Source organism: Eumetopias jubatus, unplaced genomic scaffold, assembly GCF_037043125.1.
Source record: "Eumetopias jubatus isolate StellerSeaLion01/CBP00866 unplaced genomic scaffold, mEumJub1_p1.0 scaffold_14, whole genome shotgun sequence".
In the NCBI taxonomy this organism is placed as follows: Eukaryota; Metazoa; Chordata; class Mammalia; order Carnivora; family Otariidae; genus Eumetopias; species Eumetopias jubatus.
This window is the reverse complement of record NW_028274820.1, coordinates 31,130,444-31,150,392: the sequence shown is the minus strand read 5'-3', so window position 1 is coordinate 31,150,392 and position 19,949 is coordinate 31,130,444.

Genomic DNA, 19,949 nt, shown 5'->3' with positions numbered 1-19,949 from the left:
TTTTCACAAAGTAGGATTCTTGGGTTCAGTCTAGATTAGCTATACTTTTGTGGCACACATACACTACAAGTAAGAAGCAAAAATGCATCACTTATAATGAAAATGATGAGGGTAGAAATATCCTAATTACTAGTCTGCCAAAATTAAAACAAACAAAACCAAAAACTACCTTAAGCCATGAGGAATGCACATTTGTAAAAGAAATGAATTTCAGTTTTTACAGCTTTTAGTCTGGAGTTAAGGTCAATCATAAAGGTTCATAAAGTAAACAAACAAACAAAAATCCTGCAAACCTTCTTGGGGGTGGGGTAGAAAAATGAAGCCAGGGAAACTGTGACTGCTAAAAAATGTGGGGGAATATCGAGATGGAAAAACAAAACAAAACAAAATTGGACTCTCAAACTTTGTTCCCATTTCTGAATGACCCTGGATTTATGTATATGCAGGACAGACTCAGTATCTTGACAAGACACAAGAAGTGTGAATTTAGGTCAGAAATCCTGCTCAGACAACAGACTATGCAGTTCAAGTCCTACAAAGATATTTGCCAGCTAAACAAAAGGTTTCTTTTGTTTAAAGAAATAAAGAAATAAAGAAACTCATCTGAGAAAATATTCAGTTCAAAAGTTTCACAAGTTAATATTCATCATGTCCAGGATATAGTCAAAATTACTGATTATACAAGAACCAAATTAAAATAAAAGGAATAATCTTCCAGGAGAAAAGAAAATAACACTGAAATAGAACAGATATGGACTTAAGAATTGACTAGATTTATATATTCGACATAAAGTGATAGAATACTCACTGCACATGAACCATGGAAAGTTAAAATTGTATACTGTGGTCCCTATGCAACCACTAAAAATAATACACAGAAGTATAGGAATAAGGACAATAGGAAAATTAAAGTAGAATTCTAAAAAGTATTAAAATAATCCCCCCAAAAAGAGTCAATAAGAAGGGGGGGAAACACAGAAGGCATGTAGAAAGCTATCAATAAAATGGTAGATGAATTCAAAATTTATAGCATATATTACAACAAATGTTAATGGATTAAATTTTCCAATTGCACATCATGTATCTGACAGAGCTTACAGGCAGAATATGAAACAAATCTTACGACTTAGTATTAAGAAGATAATCAACTCACTGTAACAGATGAGCAAAAATGGCAAGCAATTTGAACAGACACTTCACACAAGAAGGTATACAATGATCAATAAGCACATGAAAATACTCAACATCTCCAGTTATCAGGGAAATGCAAGCACAAAAAGAAGTGCTTAGAGTTAAATCTAAAAACTTTATAATAGTGACTGTAGGTAAAAATGTGGAACAACTACAATTTTCATATACCGTTGGTTGGAATATAAAACGTTATAACCACTTTAGCACATGACAGTATCTACTAAAGTTAACATATATATACACCATATGGCTCACAATAACACTCCTATTTACCCAACTAACTATAGCCAACTGCATACAACCAAACCAACTACTGTAAAGAAAGAGTAATGGTTGTCTGGGGCTTGGGGCTGGGAGAGAGGATAGACTGCAAAGGGGCACAAAGTAATTATTTCAGGTGAAAGGACATTTTTCTCTCTTGATTGTGGGCAGGTTATATGACTCTACATTTACCATTACATTTAACATTACAATTCAATCACACTATACACTTAAAATGGGTGGATTTGTATCATGTAAACTAGTCCTCAATACATATGAGAAAAATATATGAGGATAACATTATTTGGGAGATAGATAAAATGTGTAAAGGGGTGGAGAAAAAAACAAGATCATTTATGTGTTGGTACTAAAAAGATATTTAAACCTAATGTTTTACTGGAACAAAAAATAGTTTTGGCTCATTCCACTTCAACTCTCCCTCCTTTTTCTTTGTTTTCTTTCTTTTTCACTTCCTTTCCCTTCATCTTATTCTTATTCATTTTCTCTTGTCCTTTCCTCATGTCTGAATTAGAGTTTTGTATAGAAAAATGCCAAATAAAATAAACTATTACATTCAACCATCAAAAATTTTATTCATAACCCCATGATGGTATAAATAATTAAATCAAGAATAGAATTTTAATCAATATTTATTTTTACATGTGTAATTACTTTGCTTTTTGTTGTTCTTCCTTTGTTTTTTTACTGCTGATTTTCAGCATCTGTAAATGCTAGGCACATAAAAAGCATTAGAAAAGTATTACTTGGAAGTTGAACTCCCTTTCTTTGCTTAGAACAGGGAGGAAACTGGGAACAGAATCGTCAATTGCAACATACTGGTGCCCCTTTAAAGGACCAGATGACCACACACACACACACACACACACACACACACACACACACACACACATTCTCACAAAGACACAACACCCAATACTGATATGAGAGATACAAAGAAAATATTTGAAAAAAAAGTGTTTCAGACTTCTCTGGGGGAAAAATTTTTAAAAGGTACTTAGAAGAGACCTCTACAAGAAAGGATTATGGGTTTTTGTTTTTGTTTTTTAAATATTTTCGTTCTTTATTTGACAGAAAGAGAAAGCACGGGAAGTGGCAGGCAGAGGGAGAGTGAGAAGCAGGCTCCCCACTGAACAGGGAGTCTTGTATGGGGCTGGATTCCAGGACCCTGGGATCACAATCTGAGCCGAAGCAGACGTTTAACTGACTGAGCCACTCAGGCGCTCCCAGGAAGGATTCTGTTTATGGATAGACAGTGATCACACACACACACACACACACACACACACACACACACACACACACACCATAGCATTTGATTTTACATTATCTTTGATATTTAGTTTGGACACAATTACAATTGACTGAGAAAATGAAATATTCTTAAGTGATTATTCAACTATATAATGCAAAAACTCCCCCAAATCTTACTAATATCTTATCTGAATGAACAGACTCATCTGATGTTTCCAAAATCATCTAAACACACATTCAATTGTCACATCACTGCAGTGGTTAATTTGAGATATATTCAAAACACACTTTTAGTGTATGGCAAATGTTATCTCAAATAACTTCTGATATTTTATATGAAAAAGAATAATTACTAATATTCTGCATAAGGTCAGAAAAATTGAGTTGCATTATTTTTAAGGATGGATTGTGAAGCATTATGTGTCACAAATGTTGATATCAGTCAAATTCACTTTTCAAACAAGCAAAACATTTTATAAAGCTAAGAATGCATATCTTACCAGTGGGAATGACTTTCAGTTTCCTGCAGACCATCAGGAATATCAAAATCAGGGCTAAGATCTTGGAGGAGAGCAAACAGCTGTATGTTTTTTTAATTTACTTTTAGATTTTATCTTGCTTTCTGAAATTTGGTATAAATTCTGTTTTGTTTTGTTTTTGTTTTTTCCAGTGTAGGGATTGAACTCACGACCCTGAGATCAAGATCTGAGCCGAAATCAAGAGTTGGGATGCTTAACTGGCTGAGCCACCCAGGCACTCCTGGGATAAATTCTGATTCACAACCTTTCAGTATCAACTAGAATAGCACAAAAAACCACAGCACTAGAGCGACTGCTATGAAAGTATAAAAACCATACATTTAAGTTATGTGCTGTTGGCAGAAAAAAGAGAAAGAGAAAAACTCTTCCTGCCATTAAAACCCGAAAGCCGTGTAACTTTAATGAGCATGTCAGGAAGTCTAAATCTACTCCAAACCCATCTCAATATTCCATAATATTTTTGGAAAGAAAATGCATATACTCTTATGTTTTATGGATATTTGAAGAAATGTTTCAAAGGTTATTTACACAGTAATGTTTACACGGTAAACATTTTCATTTGAGCTACACACTCTGAACACTAAGCTCTTCAAATATGCAAATTCATAATACAAACTTAACCAATATTTGTGAAAAAATATGAAATAGTATAAAATATTTGAAGCAATATATAATTAATTGTATTGTAATTATTATTATTATGCTTAATGTACTTCAGCATAAAGACACAATATCATTGCCTAAGAAAGTTCAGCTTGAAAAAAAAAGAAAGTTCAGCTTGAGTAATTTATTTTCTTTTTCTTTTTATCCATCCATGTTGTTTATAATTAAATCAGGGGCATTATAAATTACAAGTCCGATTAGTTGGAAAGATTGTCTGAGCTTAATGGATTTGTAAAAGAAATAAGCAAAAGGAATATTCTCTGTATACAGTTGGATATATATTTTTATATCCAAATTGAAATATAATTTTGCAAGTTGAAACTTTTATTTTTCAATTTGCATATAAACCATTGAGTTCTTTGACACTGAAACAAATCTTTATCTGTTTAAAAAGGAAAATCAGGGGCGCCTGGGTGGCTCAGTTGGTTAGGCGACTGCCTTCGGCTCAGGTCATGATCCTGGAGTCCCCGGATCGAGTCCCACATCAGGCTCCCTGCTCAGCAGGGAGTCTGCTTCTCTCTCTGACCCTCTTCCCTCTCGTGCTCTCTCTCTCTCTCTTTCTCACTCTCTCAAATAAATGAATAAAATCTTAAAAAAAGAAGAATAAATGCCTAATTCTTCCCCTTTAAAAAAAATAAAATAAATAAAATAAAAAGGAAAATCAATGTTTTATCCTCTAAATTCCAAAGTAAACTTTCCTTATATTTGACCATTGGTGGAACATACTTTTTGTAAGAATTTTACCTGGTCCGTCCAAACCCAGTCAGGAACCTAAAAAGAAATTATTCTAGGAAGTAATGTGAGAAGTAAAAAAAAATTTTCCTGACCTAAAAATCATCACCAAGCAATTCTGACTTTCAAGTGAGAACCAACTAATTAAGGTTATGAATGTGAATGTCATGAAGGAGAATTACTGGTAAATAATATTATTTGCCCAAAAGCTGTTTAAAAAAACAATGAAATAAAACTGGCAACTTCTGACACTTATCCCAATTTCAATCTCACTGTGCATTTGAGAAGATATTCAATAAAGTATCTATCACATTACTATTACTATAAAACTTTAGAGTTTTGTGTTATTATAGTGCTATTTGTTAGCAAACTATAGTGTTGTTAGTGAAGTATATATATATTAGAATTTTTAAAAAAATATTTACGAGATTTTCTATCATTCGTAGTTACTTTTTTTTTCAAAATGACATTTAGTGGTTCAAATTCATGACACCAAGTTTTACCCCAAAGTCATTACAGAAAGGCCTATATTTGAGGAATGACATCTTTTTTTCAGGTATTAAATTAAATAAAAATTTAAAAAGAGAGGTTACCATTCACTGAGTTTCTATTATGTATCCATTGCTACCCTAAGCACCACTACAATATTTTTCATCTATTACTATGAGGTAGGTATGTTAACCTTAGATTACAATTCTTAGAGAGTAAGTCATTTGCAAAGCCTCAAATATTAATAAATAGGGTGAACTCAACTCATCCCTCTTTTTTCACTTTGAATTCTACTGTGTATTAGTGACTTACAATTCAATGACTTAAAATATAGAAAACATTGGGTCTGTGATTTTTCACCATCTTTGTCAATAATAACAAGTATAATAACAAAACAACTAATATGCACTGAGTATGCATTATACTCTAGGAACCAGAGTAAGTAGATTTTTCTAGGAATTCTTTTCATTTAATCATCATAAAAAGCCCATGACACAGGGGCAATTTTATTTTTATTTTTCTGAAAGATTTTATTTATTTATTTGAGAGAGACACACATGAGAGAGAGTATGCATGGGGCAGGGGCAGAAGAAGCAGACTCCCTGCTGAGCAGGGCTGGGGGGGAGGGGGGTGGCCTGCAGACACTTAACAGACTAAGCTACCCAGGTGCCCTGACACAGGTGCTATTTTATAGATGAGAAAATTGAGACCTTAGCTCTAAGTGGCCAACAGACACAGTTGATACATGGCAGAGCACAAATTCAAGCACACCTTATTCTGTTTCAAGAGTCTGAACAGGAATACACACTCCTTATGAACAATGTCTGTGTTTTGCCTTTTGCTTCAGCATGCCTAAAACATCTTTCTGAGCCTTAGGAGTCTGGCTTTAATGACTGTCAAGCACATATAGTCAGGAAAATGAAAAAAAAAATCAAGTGAATTTGTACTGATTCCTGAAGACTAAGAAAAGAAAAGTAAAATAATATGCTCTTCAATTGAGAAACCTTAAGCTTTTGGATTAATTACAACAAACGGAGACAATCAAAGTCACCTGTGAAAAGAGAGAAATAATTGGATCAGTCAGGCATGAACTTGTACTTTTTTCACTTTTTTTTTTTTTAAAGATTTTACTTACTTATCTGAGAGAGAGAGAGAGACAGAGAGAGACAGAGAGGGTGAGCTCTCTGCTTGGAGGGGCAGAGGGAGAAGCAGGTCATGATGTCCATCCCAGGACCCTGGGATCATGACTGAGCCCAAGGCAGACGCTTAACCAACTGAGCCACTTTCACTTTTATATATCTAGATAATCAAATCAGTTAAAGCATTTATTGTGTTTTGAGGAATTCTTTTAAGTTTCCTGCTGTTTTTCAATTTGATCTCTTTCAATCTGCGTCAGAGAGAGGAAGAACAAAAGTGAATAAGTGTTAAGAATGAAGAAAAAATACCATGGCCTATAGCCCATGCTAATAATAGATGTAGGGTAGGGGAATTATTGCTCAGCTGTCAATGACCATGGTGGAAATTTATAACAATCTGAGTTGAGATTCTTGGTCTCCTAAATAAACTGTAAAAATAGAGTTGGCTTTATTGTCACTTTGAACACTATTTAAAGTTTAAAATTAAAATTATTTTATTATTAAAAGAAACTATAAGTTTATATTTAGAATAATGACAGTGTTTATGTCATAGACATTTATAAAATGTTCATAAGCAAGTTACTAATTTAAGGCTTTATTATGTCCAATAGCATAGTAAGTGTATTAGAAAAATATCAGAGCTTGGTTTTTCAGGGTTAACTAAAACTTTATGCAAACTTTATGTACTCTAAGTTTTATGTACTTTAGATACAAACTTTTTAATTTCACAATCACTACTAATGTATATTGCTCATCAAAAAAAAATAAAATGCCTAATGTTTATTAAGATTTCACTATGCGCTAACTCCGTTAATAACTTCACAAACTTTTTCTTAATTTTCATTGTAATTTTATGATAGATACATTATTATCATCAATAATGCTGTCCAAAAGAATTATAATGTAACATTATATCACTGTTCATTCATTTATAATTATCAAGTAATTATTTCAACTATAAGTGAACAACTTACATAATTTAAATTTTTCTAGTACAATTTAAAAAAGTAAATTGAAATAGATACAAGTAATGTTAACAGGCTTTACCTTACCCAGTGTATCCAAAATATTGTTTCAACATATATTCAATATTTAATAATATTAGTCAGATATTTTATATTCTTTTTTATACTAATCTCCCCAAAGTATATATTTTACACTTAAAACACATTCAAGTGCCTGATAGCCTCATGTTGCTAGCAGCTACTATAACAAATGATGCAGATTATAGGGATTAGAAAACTGGGGCCTTTAAAGCTTAAGAAATTTATCCAAGATTACACAATTAGAAAAACAGGCTGATCTCAGGTTCACCCCGAAGCTATGCAACTCTAAAGCAGAGGAAGGTTAACCACTAAGCACAATGTCCTGCCTCCTCTTCAAGATGATGAAATTTTTGCGTTTCAGCGTATCAGGCATATCTGACTGGTAGCATCAGACACTATTTGCACAACTGATTGAAGACTCCTCCAAAATAATTCAGCCAAAAAGAAAAGACTCAATTATGGCAAGCTCCAAGGAATACCAAAACCCTAAAATTGGGACAGAGAAGAGATTTTGTGTGTAATTTAATATCTCTTTTTTCATTTGTCTATGGATCCAAAACCCATGGACTCATGCCTGTGTTCTAAGCAGACAGACTGCCAGAAGTCAAAGCTATAATCTGTTTCAGTAAAATCTTTGTGAGACCTAGGAGCACAAACAGCTCTGCTCTAATACACTGCAGAGGAGAAATATCTTTTCCCCAATAATAACCTAGTCTTTGAGCACATATGGAACCTCTAGTACACTGGAATAGCCAAAGGGGAAGTAGGCAGCAAGTAAGTAAAAGACAGAAGTGGAATTTGGAAGAATGGGTGATAATGCACAGGGGACTAAAACTACCAGGCATAAATATCAGTTCTGTTCAGCATAGCACCCTGTATAATACCCAAGCATCATGGTGAAGAATGGCAAACACAGAAGAAGATAGGAACATGCCAAAGAAAGAATGTTACTTTTTAAATGACAGAATATTTTTTTTTAAATATATGTAAGGCATAGGCTTAAGCAATAGCGGTATGACTTTGGTTGAAGATCACTTAAAATTATAATTGAAAATACCTTAAAACAATGTGGAAATTTATGGAAGTAGAATAACCATCATGACTTTAGCTTCAGGTTGTTTTGATCCAGAGGCTACTATAGTTTTGGGACCACAACTCCAATAGCTATTTAGTAAACATACTGAGATTTATTCTAATTGGACCTTCTTAGATAATCTACCCATTGCTTTGAGATGAGGGCCATAATATAGATTTTATCCTGGATCTATAGTTGAGGTCTTGACCTCATCGATATCAGGAGCAACCACATATCTATAAAAAATGGCACTCCCACAAACATCTGGGCCATAGTTGTTCTTTTTCTTTCTTTCTTTCTTTTTCTTTCTTTCCTTCCTTCCTTCCTTCCTTCTTTCCTTCCTTCCTTCCTTCCTTCCTTCCTTCCTTCCTTCCTTCCTTCCTTCCTTCCTTTTCTTTCTTTCTTTCTTGTTTCTTTCTTGCTTTCTCTCTTTTTCTCTTTCTCTCTCTCTCCCTCCTTCCCACCCTCTTTCTTTCTTTTTTTTTTTTTTTTGAAGATCGGAGGTTTCACTAGCATTTAGAAGTGCCAATGAAGTACAGTTGAGCTCAGCCTCCTGATGTGCCATGGAAAAATGTTTTACATTTATAATGTTATATATATGTAATTTATTTTATATATGCATAATTTCCATTTATCTACAGTTTTATTGTAAACATTTAAACATACAGAAAAGTAGAAATACTTTTACACAGAACACCTATCTACCTACTATCTATTTTTTTTTTTAAGATTTATTTATTTGACAGAGAGGGACACAGCGAGAGAGGGAACACAAGCAGGGGGAGTGGGAGAGGGAGAAGCAGGCTCTCTGTCGAGCAGGGAGCCCGATGCGGAGCCCGATGCGGAGCGCAATGCAGAGCCCGTTGCGGGGCCTGATCCCAGGACCCCGGGATCATGACCTGAGCCGAAGGCAGACGCTCAACGATTGAGCCACCCAGGTGCCCCAATCTAGATTTTGTAACAAATATTTTACTATACTTGCTTTATTATGTATCTTTCCATCTAGCTATTATGCTATTAGTCCCTTATTTTTGCTTTATTTCAAAGTTACAGACATCTGTTTACTTAACCCCATGTACTTCAGCTTGCATATTAGCAGCCAGAGTTCAATATTTGTTTCTAGTTTATTTTTAGGTGAAATTTACATAAATGAAATGCACAATTTGAAAAGGTATTTGATACATTTTGACAAATACAAATGTTTCTGAAACAAACAAAATATTACCACCCCTCTAGGAAGTCCCTCCTGCTTCTTGCCAGCAAATATAAATTCCCAAAGAGACAAAAACTTCTATTTGTTTCCCACTAGCAAATAGTTTTACCTGTTCTCAAGTTCCATATTAAGGGAATCATATAGTATGTACCTTTTGTGAAAGGCTGTTTATTCAACCTAAAGCTGTCTCTATCAGTAGCTTTTTAACCCTTTTATTATTGACTGGGTTCTGTTTGCTTTTGGTCACTCTCCAGTGTCTTTGAGGTTTTTTTTTTTTTTTTTTAATTTTGTCCACATTTTATGATTATTATCTCTGGAAGTTTTGTCTGACAAGAGCTACACAGCTATTTCTGTATGCATAACAGCATTTATGCATAGTTTTATATGTACTTTCTACTTCATGTTATAAAGGATATGATGGTAAATATATTTAGTCTGTTTTTCTAATAGGTGTGATGAGTTTAACTGAGATGATTTCAGTCTCTTCCCTGGTCTGTTTCGGGATTTCAAGCTGATATTGGTGTTTCAACTATCTATCTATCTATCTATCTATCTATCTATCTATCTATCTATATATGCATGCACACCCTGATATATATTCTATGAAAAACCCACTGATTCACATACTAAACTCATGACTTTACCTTTCCTTAAAACAATGATCCAGTCAGTTCTTGGTATGAAGCTATTATGATCTATATGTATATCAGAATAATCCCTTAGCTCAGTCTTTTCATTTCCAGGAAGACGATTATTCTTTAAATACTTCTGACCTATTTTACTGCCACTTATTTCTCCCCAGGTATAGCTGATTAACGGTTCCATTTCTTCCAACATCTCTGTAGCTACATCCCCCCACACTGACTCTGGGCTTGACCATGTGACCTTCTACGGATGGTAGTGAATATAATTTATTCAGGGTCTCAAAAACACTTGCTTACTTCTGCTTCTCTCTTGAACAATTTGGCTTGCTTGTTCTTGTACCTGTGTCACATCATGAAACCATGCTCAGGCGCATCTACCTAAAAGATGTGAGAATCTCATGGAGGTAGGAAAACCACGTGAATTTTCCTAGTCATCAGAACAGTCCTAGCTAAGATCATCCTATATCAATCGATGGACAGTCAAATCCCAGGTATGTAAAGCAATCTAGTTTTGACCAAATGAACCATCTAGCATTTGATAAGCGCTAAATGAATACTTGTTTTGAGCCACTGAGTTTTGGCATGGTTTGTTATAGAGTGTTAGTGATATAGTTACATAACTGGTAGATACAGCATGAAAGAAAGTGAGTTATCTGGCTAGGGATGATTGCTATTAGTCATGTTTGTAGATTGAAGGAAGCTAATCAATGGATCAGCATCTCTTCAAAGATTTGCTGTTTCATTTTTGGGTTTTTTTTGTTTGTTCATTTGTTTTTATTTTTGGTTTTTTGCTTTTTTTTTTTTTTTTTTATTCACTTAGAGCAATGGAAGCCTATGCTTTTGGGTTATCCTGAAGTCTAACCTGAGAGACAGGGCTTCAAAAGCTTATTTTCAGAGCCACACTCAATTATATCTTCTAATTCAGCCTGTTTCAATAATAATGTTTTCCTTCTCCATCTGCTAAGTCTTCTCTTCTATCTCATTTGGTCCAAACCCAAGGAAAGTAGGAGTAGAGCTACTGAGTTGACTCTCTCAATATCCCCATAACTAACACGAACGCATCATTTGAATATAAGCAAAAAGTTAGGTCTTTAAAAATGTTAAGATTATGGAAAAAACTGAGTAGAAGTGTAAAACCAGAGTAATGTAGTGCTGTGTAAAAACTGTTTATTTTGGCCTTGGTAGACCATAAAACAAAAGGGCAGGACTCCAGAGTCCAGTTCAGTGCTCAAATTTTACAAAAGAGAAAACTGAAACCAAATGAGCTCATATAACATGCCTAACGTACCTAATGAGTTTAGGGTAGAAGTTGAGACAAGAACTTTAATTCATTGGTGTCTGCATTCTAGAAATACTAAGGAAAGAAAACCGAGTCCGATAGCAAAAAACCTGAATTTTAGTCTCAAATTTTCCTCTCACTCAACATGCGGTTTGGAATCAGCCAATATAACTCCTTATGCTTGGTTTTCTCTCATGTAAAATGTGAATAATAATATCAGTCATGACTATCCTAAATATTTGCAAGAGAATTATTTAAGTAATAATGCAAACTCTGTAAATTGAATTTAGTTCAACCTAACAAACATTTATTACGAGTTAATGATATGTCAAGTATTATGCTAGTTGTTAAGGATACAAAAAATGGTCTCAGGGAACTTAGGGTCTAAAGAGACAGAAAGACAAGAAAAATGATATCAAAATACAGTAATAAGTGCTAAGATAGAGATGGGCAAGGGAGAGGGGTTCTAAAGGAGCATGAATACTCTTGTGAGAATAATTCCATTCTAGTTAAGCCAATTTGTAAGGATCAACTAAAATTGTCCAGATGAAAAATACATAGGTCACTCAGGCAGGGGATATGAATAAGGCAAGAAAGCCTGTCAGAATGTAGGTGTGGATCTCCACGGAGTAAAATTTATATTACTAAATTACAAAAAAAGGAGTGGCAAGAAGTGAAACTACCATTCAGTAAGGGTTAAGTAATAGATTTGGACATTAGAGAGCCATCGAAAAAACTTTAGCAGGGAGATCATGTGGTTTGATTTATATTTCGGTGTGAATATTCTAGCTGCATGGGAGAAAGATCAACAATCTAGGGGAGAAAAGATAATAATCTAAATTAAGGCAACATAGTAAAGATGGAAAGGAAATGACAGATTACAGAAATTGTGTATATAGTAAATGTTTATTTTATTATTATTTTATTATAGCAAATTGTTTCCTTGAGGTTTTTTTTCCCCTATAAAATTTAGTAAGTATTGGTGGTCCCAAGAACATGCTTTTTCTCTCCTATTTGTTACTAGTCTTGCCGTACTTATATGATCTGTTTATCATGATAAATGGGATACTCTTTTTTTTAGACTTGGCTAGAACCAAATATAATTGCTTCACTCATTTATACACAGAAAGGAATGTTGAAATCAGTAAACATTCGTTTTTTTTTTCCCTAAAGAGCAAGCCAGAAATGCAATATGCCAATATATCCTGGGTAACACTATAATACCAGAATGGTTTTCAAAAGGATAATTGATTCAGCATACTGTTAAGGTTTATGCTAGCCATAAAAGAGCATTTATCTCATGATGGCTTTTATACTCAAATTCTGTTTTAAGTTCCTAGAGCAGAAAACGTCTGCAACTATGTAGCATTGATATTACATGGCATCTTCAGAGACACGAGGAAACATGATGGCTCCTACACATATAATGAACAATCCTCAGTGCAGAGAGCCAAGTAAGATTTCTCTCACTTGTGCAGACAACCCTATAAAGATTTCTCCTGCACGAGTATATGTGCCTGAAGAACCAATAATGGACCAAATGTGTGATCATAAATCATTCATTTCTTCAGGTAAGTTGCTCACAATTTTCTATTGATAGAAAGTAGTCTCAGAAGGTATAACCATAATAAAATTTTTCAAGTGTTTTTAAAATACTATACTGGGAGTCTATTACTCCATAACATTAAGTGAAGTTAGTTCTTTCTCTGGGGGGAGGGTGGAAGGAAATTTAAGTGGAGAAAAGATTTCTTTACTTAACTATTTGACTTAATACATGGCTTGAGAATTGGGTCCAAATTTCAAACCCTGAATATTCTTCTTCTTAATATAGTTCTTCTTTTATGATATTGACTTGTCAACTCAACACTTTCATAAGGATTATTTTATCCAGTTCCAGAGAATAAGTGGATGCTATTCATAGATTTATTCAAGAACTGGAGACTTGTCTGGACCCTTAGTTTTCCTATGGCTTCTTTGCTTCCATTATCAACAGGTCAAAATGAAGCCAAACAGGTCTTTTGAAATAACTACTTTCCTCATTGCTTTCCTGCATGCCTCATAGATTAGAAGTTTTCAAGATAGTCGCATAACTTTCTTGGTGGTCCTTTGGGTTAGGACCACAAAATGTACTTAGATTTGTCCAACCTGGCTATAAGCCTGGTTTTCTGTCCACTACATTTTTTTCAAATATTGTATTCACTTTTGTTTTCAGTAACAGCTATAAAATTATTGTCATAGATAAATTCATTTTAAGTGTATATATCAAATTTAAACTAATTCATAATTGTTAATAATTGGCACGATTGCTGTTTAAGTACCTGTGTAGAGACACAAACCATACAGCTTTTAAAAAGAAAGGAAGAGACACACATGTTTCAACCATGGTTGCAAATTACTTGATTCAATTGCAGATCTCCTCCAAAGGCGCCAAGCCACAGCTGAATAAAAACCTTATGCCGGGATTCTGTAATCCACTAACACTCCTAGACACATTATGAGTTGGAAAACAGTTAAAAAACTATGCAGCTGGTGTTTTTAAATGAGATGGCTGCATCATTTCTACATAGGATAACATTTTGTTTTCTTTTTCCTAGGATGTGAGTGGATGATTAACCACATTTCATGAGCAATACTGTTTTATAAGTAGTAAATAAAACAGATACTTCATAGAAATCATTCATGAAATGCAATACTGAATTCCCTTATGTTACTCTGAAATGATATAATTTTTTCTTCATTATATAGAGAAAATTCATTTTACTCAAATTACATTGCATTATTAAATGGAACCTATTACCCCTGTGCTTACTTCTAACAATAGATTTTGTAAAGATTCTTATGAAAGCCATTATCTTTAAAAAGTGAGAATTACATATGGCAGTAAAGCAAAACTGATAACAACATAAAATTTACCTAAAGCTCACTCTGTTTTTCTGGACATAAGCATGTCCAATATCAATTTTCCAAAGAATTAGCTTATCCCAGAAATAAGCAAGATTTTGCTTCAATTTCTCAAAATGATGATCAAATTGCTGAACTATGGATATTTTATATAGTTCTTGGGTCATGTCACAAAGCACTAAATCTATTTAAATTATTTTAAAGCTTTTAATATATTTTCTCAACTCAACTGCAAGTGAAAGAAAACAACTCATTAAAGAAACAGGTGTGTGAGGGGCAGGGGAGAGCATTTACGCGTTCACTGTAGTTTCTATTGCTGCTGTAATAAATTTCTATAAACTTCGTAGCTTAAAATGTTTTAATTTATTATCTTACAGCTCTCCAGTTTAGCTACAGGACACGGGTCTGAGCTAAAATGAAGATGCCATTAGGCTGCCTTCCTTTCTGGAGGCTCTGGGGAAGAATTTGTCATCTTCTCCAACTACTAAGGGCTGCCCATATTTCTTGGGTCATGGCCCCATTCCTTCATCTTCAAAGTCAGCAAGGTACTGTCCCATCCAGAATATCTACAGAGATGCTATCCTCAGGACCATGGTTCCCTCTTAATCCCCTGGATTTCCCTCAGCTCTCCTTCCTCCAGTTTGTCAAGAGGGATGTAGCAGCAGCTCTAACCCACATCATTTTTAGCTCTGTACTAAAGAATATGTCCATTTCTCTTAATCAAAATAAAAGTCTCAATTTACTGTCTTTGGCTTTGATTGGCTTGGCTTGAGCCTTCTTTCCATTATTAATCTAATCACTGTTCTAGAAGGTAATAAGGCTTAAGCTGTGCCATCTTTGGGAGCATGAACGCTGTCAGCAGACACCCATGCACTGAGATTGAATCGGGTATGGACCCTCAAGTGGGAACTGGTGGCTAATGTCAGAAGAAGAATTGATGGATGCTGGGTGGCAAAAAAAAAAAAAAAAAAAGGTAAAATAAAAAAGCATCAACTACTGCACCAGTCTACATTATACTCACATTAACCAAGTAGGAATAGTGACAGGTGTCTATTTGAAACAAGAAGACAATGCTGCAAAGATGAAACTCTGTCATCATAGATGACAATCTGTGTGCTCATGTAATAATGAACCCAAGTTCTTAAGAAAAAAATCTTCCAGATAGAAACATAACCTTTATCTCTAGTCTCATTTTTACTGCTCCCCATCAGAACCCCTTGCTCCAGTCAGCTTAGACTCCTTACCCTGAAGATGCCTTGGACAATTAGATAAGCTTTTCCTCCTGTTCTTGACTCTGTGAGTCTGTTTCTACATGGAAATAATAACATCAGTCTTGAAAGAGAAAATGTGATCTTGGTGTTGTTTTTAAAAGAAATACATTTGAGAGCAATTATCAGTTTTGTACTTAATTTTTCTAGTGCTCCCTTGGAGGTTATGGTGCTTTGTATTTTAGTTCTATTTTCAGTTACTTTTTTGTTTACAAATGTTACCTACCAATGTAAAATTTAGGTTCATCTAGGGATGAATGCTTACAGTCTTTATGATTCCCATAATATTCAGTAGTGTAATTTGCCTACTAAAAGACCCTCTAGTGTGTTTGTATGTACGTGTGTATATATTTGGTGAGAGCAGTTGGAAAGCTATTAAACATAAAAACTATAAAAGACTCCTAAAGTGAGATGTCTAATTCACTGTACTGCTAAAGAAATAATGCGCTAAACCAAAAGGGCATATAAATTGTGGGTTTTTTTTTTCTAAATGTTGTTTTAATTTCAAATATTTGAGATAATGACTATCCATTACCTTGAGACCAATGCCTGTCTACTGAATATAGTAAGATAAACATGCATATGGAGTTGTCTCTACCTCTTTTATTGCCATGGATTTAAGATATGTTGTACATTTAGCCTGAAACATTTCATCAAAAAAAAAAAAAGCAAGATTTAAGACATAATCAGTTTTAAATTTTGACTTGACTCTTATTGGTGACAACTAGCATATGACTGCATTTTTGCAATCAATCAGTTAAAAGGAAATGATAATACTACTTTATATAGCTCAGTACTTTTCACTTAAAGGTTTTAAGAGAAAAAGACATTTTGCAAATAAGAATTAATGAAACCCTCAAAGTGCCCCTATGAGTTAGGTAAATATTATTTCAGTCACTTAAACATCTGCAGTCCAATGGCTTTGACAGTTTAGTGACTTAACTCAAGACTAGAGATTAAATTGAAGGCAGGGCCACACTTTTCCACTGTGTTGTTTGTTGTCAGTTACAAAGCAAGATGTGCATTTTAAAAATGGAAGAGACAGGTAGTTTTAATTTAAATCACATTTATCAGGGGCTGGACTGCCCAGCCTTTAACGTGCCCTTCTTTGCTCTGGATTTCTTCCACAGGTTCCTAAGATGCCAAATTACTTTTTTCTTGGGCTGTCATTTGTCTTTCCTAATTTCCTGCTAACCTCTATGAATGCTTGAAAGCATGCCTATCTCTTCCCTTGTGTCCAATGTAGATTCTTCTAGCTGCAAAGGAATTTACATCAAATGGGGAGGAATTCTTTCTATTTTGGGTGAGGGCTGTTGGGAGTTAAAAGTGAGGAGTTGGCAGAAAGTTCTCTCCACTGTACACATCTTTCACCCTCTTACAGCTCATGCCAATAAATGTTTTTCTTTTATTTTAAATTTTCCTGCTGTGGTGTCCTGTTCATCATCTCTGTTCTCGGGATGAACTTTCCACTATTGACATGATATACAGAGGTGTGCAGTACAGATGGGCTTAAAGGGATCCAAGAACTATGCATATTTTAAAGAACAAAATGAGAGCAGCACAGTTATATGTATATACACTTGAAAGTGGCCAAGATTCTGACAGACAGCATTTAGAGGTTAACACAATGAAATCAAAGGGAGGGACACCTGTCTAATCAGAAGTACAAAACTCAGTGAAAGTTAAACATGATTTTAAATCCTAATAAAGAAAATGCACATCCTTTCTGCTAGTGTAATTGAAGTCACATAATCTGTATCCGTCACTTTTTTCCACTCAGAAGAATTGTTACTAGAAATCTTTTTGATGTTAACAACCAAACTTAAAGCGGCAGCTTCGTTAACCTCTTTTAAAGTACAGTATGTTTTAATCCATTTAATAATATGTTTGATGTAATTCCTTCTGGCTTTGCTGCTAAAAAGACAGGAATCTCATCAATGGCTACTGGGAAAGAGGAGGAAGTCAGAAATCAAAGGGCAGAGAATAAGTGGTTTAAGGTGACACCAAAGGTAACCTTTATGAAAAATAGCAGAATATTGAAGCCAGTCCTCAATGGGATGTGGCATGTTTAAATTTATCCTAGCCAAGCCAGGATACTCATAGAGCATTATAATCTGGTGGATAAGAATTCTGTAATTTTTATATTGTATTCAGACCAACAGTTAGATGTGTGACAGTGTCGCTGACTAGGATAGTTAATCTTTCAGAGCAAAAGCCAAACATAAGTAAACATAGAAAGTAAATTCTCTGTGTATTCACTTTTTATTGCTGTCTAATAAAGTACCATAAATTTAGCAGCTAAAAGCCACACCCATTTATTACCTTACAGTTTTATTGATCAGAAGCACTGGTTTGGCATAACTGGATTTTCGGGTTGGGGTCTCACAAGACTGAAATCCAAGTATCACCTGGGTTTTGTTCTCATTTTGGAGCTCGGGGTCCACTTCCAAGCACATTGAGGTTGTTGACAGATTTTAGGTCTTTTGACTTATAGGAGTAAGGTCCCAGCTCCTAGAGGATCCCTATCATTCCCTAACATATGGCAGTCTCAACAACATGGCACCTTGCTTCTACATTGCTAGCAGATGAGTTTTTCTGGCTTCAAACTGCTGACTTTCTTTAAGTGCTCATGTGCTTAAGTCATACCCATCTAGGATCTCCCTTTTCTGGAGAACTCAAAGTCAGCTGATTAAGGACTTTAATTACATCTTGAAAATCACTTTTGCTGCATAACATAACATATACATGAGAGTTATATCCCATCATTTTCATAGATGTGCTTATACTTAAGGGAATGAGATTATACAGGGTATGGAAACCAGGGAGGCAGTAATCTAGAAGTATATGGGTGGGCCTTACGTAGGGAGGGCTGGAAAACTGTTAAGATACCAATTTCAAAAGGATAACTAGGGTGCAATTATTCATCTAAATAGAAACCAAGTTATATGAGCTCTGCAAAAGTAGCAGATGTGAAACTCCAAGTATAGTTGAGTACTTAGGGTTCATCTCAACCAGATAAATACCAAGATTAGGGAATAAAGAATTATACTAGACCTCATCAACTGTGGAAATGGGATTCCTTGATAGATTGGAATAAACCTGGGCTTTGAAATCAGACAGACTAGAACTAGAATGTTAGCTCTGTCCTTGCCTGGCTAGCGACCCTGGGAAAGCTCCTCAAATACAAACTGAAGATAATGACACTTAACACCATAAAATTCTGAGCATAGCACTGAAGATATTGAAGGTACCATACTGATTTTCTTCCCTGTGTAGGCTCAGGAACTCAGTGAGACTGATCCTTTGGTTGTGTCTGCGCTTAAGTGAAGATAAAGTGAAATGTGTCTGATGTTGATCAGATGAAATTTTTGTACTGTTAATTGACACTAACAATATGTTGTTAATTAAGTTGATTCAAAAGCAAAATCTTAACCATCTTAAGTTGATTTAAAAGCAAAATCCAGGAAGAGATAATTTTTTTATAAATACGAGATTATTTTAATTTTTAAACACAATATGTTCACTAATATTAGGAATTATTTCAAAAAACACTGTTTTGTTTTGTTTTTTCAAAAAATACTGTTTAATGAAATTATAGCCCATAAACAAAATCTGAGCTGCTTTTGCTGACATGAAACAAAACTTCATAATTTAAATAATTTTCTTCATCCTAGTACTTCTCATTTTATTACTCTTTATTACTTATTTTATTGTCACTTTTATGAAGAGATAAATGTATTAATATCATATATGCATCAAAAATATGTAGGTATAAAAAAATTCAAATAGTGCCATAATTTGGCCCTGCACAGTATTTAATCAAAGATATTTTCATTAATATGTCTGGGCCTGGTGTCACCTCCTATGTTAAGAGTTTTCTTTTCTGTAAGCTTACTTCTGAGGAGCAATTAGACTCAGGTTTTCACTGGAGCCTCTATAACATCCTTTGTGACTCTGCATTCATCAAGGATAAAGAAGAATCAAAGCAAATATTTTTGGTTAGACAGTGATGTATGCAATATAGGACTTCTCTTCAAACAAAAGTAAATTTATTAGTGAAAAATAACAAACACAAATACTTAAAGGTGTATCAAATACATTTACTTAAAACTCACATGCCTTTGAAACATTTTGATTAAATAATTAAACAGTGCTTATTTTATATTACTCATCTCATATCATCCATAATGCTTAGCATTATAATTTTATTTGGTAAGGAGTTTTGTTAGTCAAAAGAAAC